At 42.9% G+C, this 10,635-nt stretch overlaps 1 non-coding gene across 1 annotated transcript; it reads left to right on the top strand.

Annotated features, from left to right (window-relative positions):
- The first annotated feature begins 1,217 nt into the window (after nucleotides 1-1,217).
- On the top strand, nucleotides 1,218-1,290 carry trnak-uuu (transfer RNA lysine (anticodon UUU)). Its single transcript has one exon. It is a non-coding gene; the product is annotated as a tRNA-Lys (tRNA).
- Nucleotides 1,291-10,635: the final 9,345 nt, after the last annotated feature.

The raw sequence follows: 10,635 nt of genomic DNA, 5'->3' as shown, positions 1-10,635 counted from the left end.
TTCAGGCATCTTCAGCGACGTTCACACCCCATCAATCAAAAATCAGGAAAAAAACTCCTGGACAAGGGAAATGAAGGTAGGGTAGCTAAATTTATTGATGGCACAAAGATAGGGAGGAAAATAATTTGTGAAGAGCACAGAAGGTGGCGAGAAAGTGATTTGGTTAGTATAGGTGGGTGAGCAAAGATCACGCAAATGGAGAATAATGTGGTAAAATGTGACAGTGTTCATTTTGTCAAGAAAATTGAAAAAAGGCATATTATCTAAATGGCGATGGATTGCAGAGCACTGATACCCTAGTGCAAGAAGTGCAAAAGGTTAGTGTGCATGTACTCATGTGGTCATGAGGACAAATAATATACTGTAATCGTGTTAGAGTAATTCATTACAAAAGTAACGATGTTCTGCGTAAATTATGCGGGGAATTGATAAAACCACATGTGGAATACTTGGGTACAGTATTGCTCCCCTTAGTTACGCAAAATGTAAATGTGCCAGAGGCATTTCAGATAGGGTTTACTAGGCTAATATTCGGAATGGGCGGGTTGTCTTCTGAAGAACGTTTGGAAAAGCTCGGCCTGTATCTGCTGGAGTTTAGAAGAGATGGGTGTGACTTGATTGAAACATATAAGAACCTGACGGGACTTGATTGCATAGATGCGGAAAGGATTTTTCGCCTTGTCGGAGAAACTAGAAGCAAGGATCACTGTTTAAAAAAATAGTTCCTCCATTGAGGACAGAGACGAGGAGATATTTTTTTCTCTTAGAGGGTAATAAGTCTTTCGAATTCACTACCTCAAAAGGCAGAAGAAGAGGAGTGTTTGAGCACTCTTAAGGCTGACGTAGAGAGATTTTTGCTAAGCATGAGGGTGAAAGGTTTTCAAGGGTAGGTGGTGATGCAGAGTTGAAGTTGCAATCAAGACAGCCCATTTAATGGCGGAGCGGCTGAAGGAGCCGAATGGCTTTCCCCTACCCCGAACCCATCTGCTCTGAAACTTGGGAAACAGCAGTTCTCAGATCACACTTCACTGTGAAGAAACAAATACTTTGTGCGATTAAGGGAAAATGTGAAGAGAGGCCAAGTGGAGACAGTCGATCGGCCTGTGAAAGGAATGACCTGTGGAGGGCGAACCTCTGGGAAGGGAATGCAAAATTAGAACAGGGCACAAAAATGGCTTGGAACGTTAAATGTGTCTTTATGAAGCTTTTGCATCAAAGCTCGAACAGCTCAGTCGGTAGAGCATTAGACTTTTAATCTGAGGGGCCAGGGTTTAAGTCCCTGTTCGAGTGTTTTTTTTCATTGCTAATAGTGGATCTCTAAGAACACGGGCAGGCAAGCTACGCTTTTCCTTCTTACTGCTTTAACAATCTTGATTGAAACATGCACTCTGTTTCTGAAAATACGGCTTATCTGCTAGCTTTAGTTGATTTTACCACATTTGAGAATCGTGCCGTACATTCCCAGTTGTCCTTTTTGTAAAAATTCCTTACTGACTCGGTTCTTGATTGGTCTAGAATTAGAAGGTCAATGAATGTAAAATCTGCTGATGAATTTCGAGAGCCACGTTGGAAATAAGCCATGGGAAATGGGAGAGGAAACATTGATGAATCGTTATGATTTTCCGAGAATCATTAGACTCAGTGATGGAGAGGAACTCGAATACGGCGTGCTTGCAGAGGCAAGAGTTTCCCCTTTGACAGAAACCATTCTTTCAAAACTGGCTTGAGACTATCCGCAATGCTGCTGCCTGGCCGCTTGGTGACACTGTGGAGCAGCAGCACCGAAACGCTAAACCAAATGGAGGAATCGAACTTTAGATTTAATTCAATATATTTTCTGTTAGGCATATTTTTCCGCAAAATCCAGTGTGGCTGGGGGAACCCGAGGGCTTACGGATACTGAGAACGCTTTTCCCTAGCCCTTAGGGAAGGTTTGTCCATCCGGCCGCCTTGTGGCCCGCTAGCTCAACAAACTTGCCTCAAGTTACTTACATTTGAAAGCTGCTGGTAAAGTCTTAACGAGTCGAAAATTCGTCTCACCCTGCAAGGCGGGTGTGATTGGACAAGCAGAAATCAGCGAGGCTTCAAGGTAAGTTCCAGGGCAATGAAATGGTGGCAGTGAAATTTGCCTCTGTGTCTCCTGGTAACTCGGCATTGCAACGACATTTCCTATTGGTCCACAATCGCGGCTCCATTTCACTGAGAGCAAAATAAAGTTTCATAGCGGAGTTGAAGTTCATTCCAACTATCTGATTTGCAGTCGAACATTTACAGAGAGCCCAGGGAGAGACTTCAGGTGACAGAATGTTCACATTTTCAAAAAAAAAAATAATTGTACAAATCTAGACCGTGTGTGTCTAAATGCACGGAACATTCCAAACAAAACAGATGAAATGATAGAGCAAATGGAAATAAAGAAGTACGATCAGAAGACCTTTAAAGAGACATGACGACTGGATGATATCGGTTGAGACATGAATATTCAAGGCCATGTGACGTTTAGTAAGGTCCGTTGGTTATGAAAAGTTGGACAGGTTGCTCAGTTAGTTAAGAGAGACGAATGCGTCCAGAACTAATGTTTTAAACTTGAATGAAGGCAATAATGAGGGTATGAAAGCTGGCTAAAGTGAATTTTCGTGTGAGGTTAAAGGATTGGTCAAGAGAGGTTTAGTGTCATAGAAACATAAGAAGTAGGAGCAGAAGATGGTAATTCGGCCGCTCGAGACTGCTCCGTCATTCAATGTGATCTCAGAACCTTCACGGCTTAAGAGTCCAGAAATCTATTTATTTCCTTCTAAGTGTATTCAGTGACTTGGACTCCGCTGCATTCGGTGGTAGGGAATTCCATAGGTTCATCAGCCTCTGAGTGCAAAAGCTTCCCCTCACCTCATCCTTTAATTATCTAACCCATATCTTGAGACTGTGACCCCCTTATTCTAGACACCCCAGCCAGAGGTAATATCATCGCTACAACCAGTCTGTCGCTCTCTGTTAGCATTTTAAATATTTCAATGGGATTTCCTCTCATTCTTCGAAACTGCTGTGAACACGGGCCTAGTCGGTCCAATCTCTGCTCATACCACAAACCTGTCATCCCCGGAATCAGCCCCGTGAAACCTGGCTGTGCTCACTCCATGGCTAGCATTTTCTTTATTTGGTAAGCAGGCCAAAACTGCACACACTACTCCAGGTGTGGTCTCACTCATACCCTGTGCAGCTGCAGTGTGCTGCAGCTCCTGTACTCACGTCATCTCGCAATGAAGGCCAACAGGCCACTTGCCTTCATTACTGCTTGGTGCACCTGTATGGTTGCTTTCAGCGAAAGGTGTACAAGGGCAGCCAGGTCTCTGTACATCAACATTTCCCAATCTATCACAATTTAAATAATACTCGGCCGTTTTGTTATTTTTTTTTCCTGCCATTGTTCATGACCTCACACTTGTGAACTTTGAAATTCATCTTCCATGCATTTGCTAACTCAATCAAAAAGTCTCAGTCGTAATAAACTGCTTACGACCAATCCCACTGTGCGGATCCCCCCACCCCCCACCCCCCACCACCCCCCACCCCCCCCACCCCCCAAAAAAAATAGTGTCGTCAGCAATCTTGGAAATATTACGTTTAGTTCGCTCATACAAATCATTGACATGTATTGCGAACAGTAAATAAGCATAGAACATGAATAAGGGGATAAAAGATAAAGTACAAGGAAAAGCTATCTCGTAATGTATAGGCGCATAAGAAGAGTTTCTATAGATATTTAAATACGAAAAGAGTTTTAAAAAAATAAGCTTTCGTCTTTCAGGAAGTCTCTTTGGGGAATTGATAATGTTAACTAGGGAAGATGGTGGAAGAGCTAAACAGTTACTTTGCTTTGGCCTTCATTATAAAAGTAACATACTGGAAATAGGTGTAAACCGGAAAAGGAATGAAGGGAGAATCTCGGGGAAATTTCGATCTCCAAAGAACCGGTATTAAGCAAATTGTGGTGGTTTTCGGTCCGGAAAGAAGTGGCTGGTTAGATGGGTGATGCGTTAATTTAAAAGTTTCATAAGTCCATAGATCGCGTGAAGGTTCCATTACTTTGAAATATAGCAAGAGACTTGTTCATTCAAAGAGAGAGCGAGACAGAAAGCAAGAAACTACAGGCCAGTTAGCCTAACACCCGCCACGGGGGAAATGTTAGACGCTATTATCAGAGACGTTAGAGCCGAAATCTCGCTACCACCTTCTCAATGGTAATTGGAGATGGATAACAAATGATGTTCTTGCCAGCGATACCCACTCCCGTGAGGGAATAAAAACATGTATTCAGCATGTGAGAACAGGGCAATCCACTCATCCATGGGGTCAATGTAGTTAACCTTTTTTGTGCCGCCTCCAAAGCAAGTTTTATCTCAATATGGAGACCAAGAACGCACGATGTTCTCAGTTAAAACTGAGGGAGTTTACGGTCCTCAGCAAAGCACTGTAAAATTGTAGCATGACCCCTTTATTCGTCTACTCCAATCGCCTTGCAGTAAACAATCTATTTGCCTTACAAAGTGGTTGCTGCAAATTCAAACTAACTCCCTCTGTTCCTTATACATCTACGCGCATGCCCCTCTGTCTTCAACATTGCAAATTTCTTTCTTTTTAAGTAAATTCTGCCTTTCTATACTTGGGATCAAAGGGAATAATTTCACACTTCGACACGTTACGCTCCATACAATACTCCCTGCTCTTTGAGATCGGACCTTGCTTGTTAAACTTCTGTGTGGCGACATACCGAATGCCAGAAAGAGACATACGTATACTGCATCCAGTGCTCCCTCTTTATCTAACCTACAGCCTAAAAAGTTCCAATGAATTGCCAAACAGGATTTTCCTGTCGTAAAACCACCTTGACTCTTACTGATCAAACTCTATTTTTCCAACTGTTTTGTTATGAGTTTCTTAACACTTGATTCTAGCTGCTTCCCGAATTGATTTCACGCTGCCAGACCTGAAGCTCCGTTTTTCCTTTCTCCTTCCTTTCACAAAAGTGGCGTTAGATTGGTTCGCTTCCAATCCGTTGAGAATCCGATTGTTATCTAAAGAATCAATGACAATTATTCCCAGAACCACCACGATCTTTGTAGCTATATAGGTGGCCGTAAGGTGTTTGGAATTGTAAGATTGAAATCCCTTCGCTTTCTCTCCTACTTCCTTTTTTAATCAGTTGATGTCAACAACTTCAGCTTCCTCACTCTTACTGGCCCTTTGGTTACTTATGATTTCTGGCAAGTGACTTGCTTCTCAGAACATGAGGACAGACATGAAATCTGTCTTCAATGTCACTGCCACGCCCTCTTTCTCTATGATAATTTATTCTGACGCTTCCTATATGGGACCACCGCTTATTTCTACTACTCGCCTCCTTTTTGGAATATTTGTAAAAGGCTCATTTTATCTATTTTATACTTGTTTAGCCGCATTTACTATTTACACCATTGTCAACTTTTTATTTTCTTTTTCTTGATGGCTAAAAGCTACCAAATCATCAGACTTGCTGCTGTTCTCTGAACATTATATAAGTCTATTCTTTTAATATAATTATATCCTTAACGCTCATAGGAAGAAACTGGTGGATGTTTCTTGCTGAGTTTTGTTTTCTTTATAATTGGAACATGTTCTTGTTGAACATTTGGAATTGTGCCTTTAGATGTCTCCCATTGGTTATTGACCCCCATAACCTTCAGCCTATTTACCCAATCAAAATTAGACAGTACCGCATCATATTTAGGTCATTGCCTTCAAGCTTTCGATTTTTTTTCTGCAATTAGAGTTTGTCGCTTACAAACTTCATGTGCAAGCCAATTCTATTATTTTCACTGTTTCCGAGCGCATCTTTTGCTCTGGGATTGCAAATTAACCCGCCCTCATTGCTCCATATTAGATCTAAAACAGCTTTATCTCTTTCTACTTCCGAAATCCCAAATTGGTTCCCCAGCACTATGAATAGGAACATGGTTTAGATGACACAGGAACCCAAGAAATTAATTGACGAGTGGGTCTTAGGCGTATTCCGCCATTGTATCCTGATCTTCTACAGCTGTTGTGGCGTTTCTGAAAAATTTATGAATATTATCCTGGCATGTGATCAACTACTCTATATTCACAAGAGCCTAGTTTTGACCGTTCCGCAGATTTGCAACCCGGCATAATGTTCACTTCATCTCACTGCTAAAATGTCCAATCCTTCTCTTGAGTCCCTGACCCTTTCAGAGGACAAGCTCAAATCCTATATTCATCGTCTCTAAACTGAAGGCGTTCTTCGAGGTTGCTGCTTTTCGTACATTTCCAATTCACCGTTTCCAATTTCGGAATGATCTTCCTGAAGAGGCGGCCCCATAACCTTACAACAATAGTCCACTGGAGTCTCCAGAATATACTAGGACTTGAATGGACGTGAAAAGGCAGAGAGAATGCTTACAACAATGCGTGCCTACCATCTGAGTGCTTTGTCAGCTCCCGATAACAGCACTTTTAGACACTGGGCGTTCTGCACAGAATATTCACAGGATGAAAAATCTACATGTCAGTAACAGCTTAACGGTGGACAATGGGCTGTGTATATTCAAAAATTAAGGGGCACGAGTGTTTCAGTATGATTTTCCCCAGTATCAATCGATGAACAAGATGACATAACGTGAAGATGACAACCAAGAACGTTAAAATGGAAATAGTTTCGAAAAATGCCTTGAAGCACGAACTCTTAGTTTGAAAGTTTGATGTTATTGCAACTGTGCTATTCAGACCCGCAAGTCAACAAGGAGGAATTCGACCTGCATCTAACAATTAATGGTGAGGGTACACCGCTGGCCTCCAATACAGGCTGCCCCAAAGATTTAGGGAATACTAGCGCAGTGGACCTTTCTCATTACAACATGGCTTTGAATCTGTCGACATCGATAGAGATTCAGTGGCATTTATCAAAAATGGCCTAATCAAGGAGGCGAACAGCCAATCCACTTATACAATTCTAATGGACAGGAAAGCAGGAAATGACACGGACCGATTATTCTGCAATCATTTGATGGAAAGCAAAATAAATAACTGTGTATAACATTTAGAAATAAGCATAAACAACCATTAACAATAGTTGCTACTATTTTAAAATCGCGATTTTTAATTCATCCAATGGATTTGGATACCGCTGGCTCTGCCAGGATTTATTGCCCATCTGTAATCGACACGGAGAGCTTGCTGGTGAGCCGCTTTATTGAACCGGGGCAACCCATGTGTTCTCGGTGCACTCAGAACACTGTTCGGGAGGGAGTTCCAGCATTTTGACCCAGGTACAACGAAGCAACGGCGATGCAGTTCCAAGTCAGGATGCTGTGTGAATTGAAGCGGAATTTGTAGTTGATGGTGTTCCCACGCTTCTGCTGCCTTTGTGGTTCGAGGTGGTTGAGGTCGCTGGCTTTGGAAGATGCTGTCAAAGGGGTCTTCGCAGGTTCCTGCTGTGTATTCTACAGATTGCACACAATGCTGCCACTGTGCGCGGTGGCGGAGAGAGCGAATATTTATTGTAGCGTATTGGGTGCCAATCAACCAGTCGGCTCTCTCCTGGATGGTGTCGAGCTTCTTGACTGTTGTTGGAGCTCGAAATATCCAGGCAGGGAGAGCGAATTCGATCAATCTCCTGACCTTTGTCTCTTAGATTGTGGACAGGCATTGTTGAGCCATGGGGTGAGTTACTCTCTGCTGAATTACGAGCTTCTGAGCTGCTCTTGTAGTGATATTATTTTTTTTATGATTGCTCCGGTTCAGTTTCTGCCCAATGCTGACCCGCGGATGTTGATACTGAGAGAGGGACTGAAAGCAAATGATGCATTTGATTGTCAAAATGCAAATGGTTAGATACTCTCCTGTTGGAAATGGTCATCGCTTGGCACTGGTCTGGGGTGAATGTCACTTACCATTTGTCAGCTGAAGACTGATTGTTGTCGATGACTCGCTGAATATGGGACACAAACTTTTTCAGTACCTGAGGAATCGCAAATGTGGCTGAACATTCTGCAACCTTCAGCGAACATCCCCGCTTCTGAGCTTATCTTGAAGGGAAGGTCAGTGATGAAAGTGTTGAAGATATTTAGGCCTGTTTGTGAGAGAAATGTTCTGCAAAAGACAGTTTTTTGGGGAAGTAAATAGTAATCATCAGGAGGACCTGTTGTGAGACCATGAAGAACGCTATATGAACCTTGCCGTGGAAGCCTGGATATCTCAATCGGTAGAGAATCGCTCGCATAGCATGACAGTCCACTCTGCCGGCCCTTGTGTTTGCAATGTTACCAGCTCAGTCAGTTCACCTCCGATAGAGCGAGGAGGCAAACACAGTTTACTCAGAACCTTCTGGCTCCCTGAACACAACCGGCTGTTACAAGCATTCAGTTACGTAAAGTGTACACCCTTTCCAAAAACTAAGACCTTCAGTCATCTTTGAGAATTGTGTTGTACATTTACTGTGCAAACCAAAAAAAATGCTCATTGACTTCACTCTTGTTTGCTAGTCTTCAACCCTGGTTGAAATCGTTTTTTTTTCGTATTTAACCACCTCACGCGTTAGAAACCTCGGTCTGCACACTGTGCATTTCGGTATGCTAACGAGAAACGAAGTGACGAGTGTGAAAATTGCATTTCTTATTACACCTTTGAAACACTAAATCTGTACAACTTTCATTCTGAGGCCAGAGTAAACCTCCCTGCTATTCAGGCTATTATCTGTAAGAGTATAAGACTGGGAGCTGGAGTTGAATCTAGTGGCCTTCATGACTGTTCCAATATTCAATATGTTCTTTGCTCATCTTGTATCTCAATTGCACCTTCCGGTACTTCCCTCGTGTCCTTTTGTTCTCACAGAAAACCACGGAATTACAACTTCAGCCTGGAGTATAAGCAGCGAGAGTCCGTGGATACCCCTTGTCCAGAATTCTGATGATTCACAGGTCTGTGAATGAAGGCTTTTCGTCGCAGGGATATTGGCCGTCGCCTCTCTCTGTGACTTTGACAGCGTCTCCAAGACTTCCAAGCCATGGCAATCATTTAGCCACCATGTGCTCATCTCATAATTCTAAGACGTAGAGAACAAAAAATTGAAAACAGATAATGGAGGAAGTGTTCGACACATCTGGCGTAATATGTGGCGAGCGTGGGCGATTTGAAACGTCAACCCCCAAGTCTTTTCATTCAGACGCTAAGCCATTCCCAAAATCGAAAGAGTGAATGATACCAGCGGCTCTAAAAGAACCACGAAAGTCGTTCTGCTTGGCCGGGAGAATCGCTGTGGATCAAAGTCAATAAATAAGATCAGGGGAATTTGAAAGACAATCCATTCTGGCAAACTGGACAGTCGCACAAAGATAAGTGGCAAAGCTGAAGAAAGGCTCAGCTCGAGGCTTAAGCAACACAAAATAGGCAAAATAAAGCTAACCAACGAAGAATGGTGGCAGTGAAATTGGCCTCCGCCTGTCATACTAACTCAGCATTGGAAACGCATTTTCTGTTCGTCGATAATCCCACGTCCAATTCACTTCAGAGCAAAATATTGTTTTAAAACCGGGTGGATTGAAGATCATCCCAATTGTCTGCATATCATTCGAACCATTACAGGGAGGAGAATAAGTCTTCAGAGGAAGGAATTTTCCGCAAAGGTAACTGGTGCAACACAACGCGGGTTAACAATTTATTCAATGCAGAACTATCCCATTGCGGCAATGCTGCCTGTAACACGTTTGGGGAGAGTTATCCAATCGAAAGCGCTCCAAGCCCAGTTTTCCGTCAGCAATGGTTTGTTTTTTCAGATGGCATGCCCTATCTCGATCTCTGTTTCTGAATCAAGATTCCGATTTCGCACTGCTGCACAGCCCTCATAAATAATGGTCATTGCAAATAATGCTTGTAGCAAAGTTCACGCATACAATTCAAAACACTATTCTCAGTGTTGAGAGTTCCCAAGTTCGAATCACAGCGGCGCTTTCATTCCCAACTCTCAAGCAGTGCGATGAAACGAGGAGCGTTTTGATTACGATCGTGTGCTTCCAAATCAGCCAAGGGGCGGTCATAGTGGATTGTTTCGCTTTTTTTTGCCACAATGAACAGCAATTGGTGCTGTTTTCCGAAACCTGCATCCATCATCCCCAAATTGCAACCTCCCGCTGTTTTGTTTCCGTAATTTAATGAGGCTCCTTAATTAATGCTATCTTCAGTAGTTTATGGGCCCATTACTGTAACATCCGAATAAACATCTTTCACCTCAAACACATCGCCCCTTGATGGTCATTGGCATTAGCATCACTGAATCCCCCACCTTGGAGTTTACCATTGGCCGCAAACTGAACTGGACAAGTCATATAAATGATATGGCTACAAGAGCAGGTCAGAGGCTAGGAAACATGCGGCGAGAAACTCACTTGCTGACTCCCCAAAGCATGTCTACCATCTACAAGGCACACGTCAGGAACGTGGAATAGCGGCCACTTGCCTGGATGAGTACAGCTCACAAAACGGTCCAAAAGCTTGACACAATCCAGGACAAAGCTCAAAGTTTGAACAGAGTTTGTTCAAAATGTGTTTGAGTATTTGAAGAACGCGATGTTGTGGACTGGCATTGAA

This window comes from Cetorhinus maximus, chromosome 35 (assembly GCF_964194155.1).
Source record: "Cetorhinus maximus chromosome 35, sCetMax3.hap1.1, whole genome shotgun sequence".
Lineage (NCBI taxonomy): Eukaryota > Metazoa > Chordata > Chondrichthyes > Lamniformes > Cetorhinidae > Cetorhinus > Cetorhinus maximus.
This window is presented reverse-complemented; position numbering and strand designations above follow the sequence as displayed.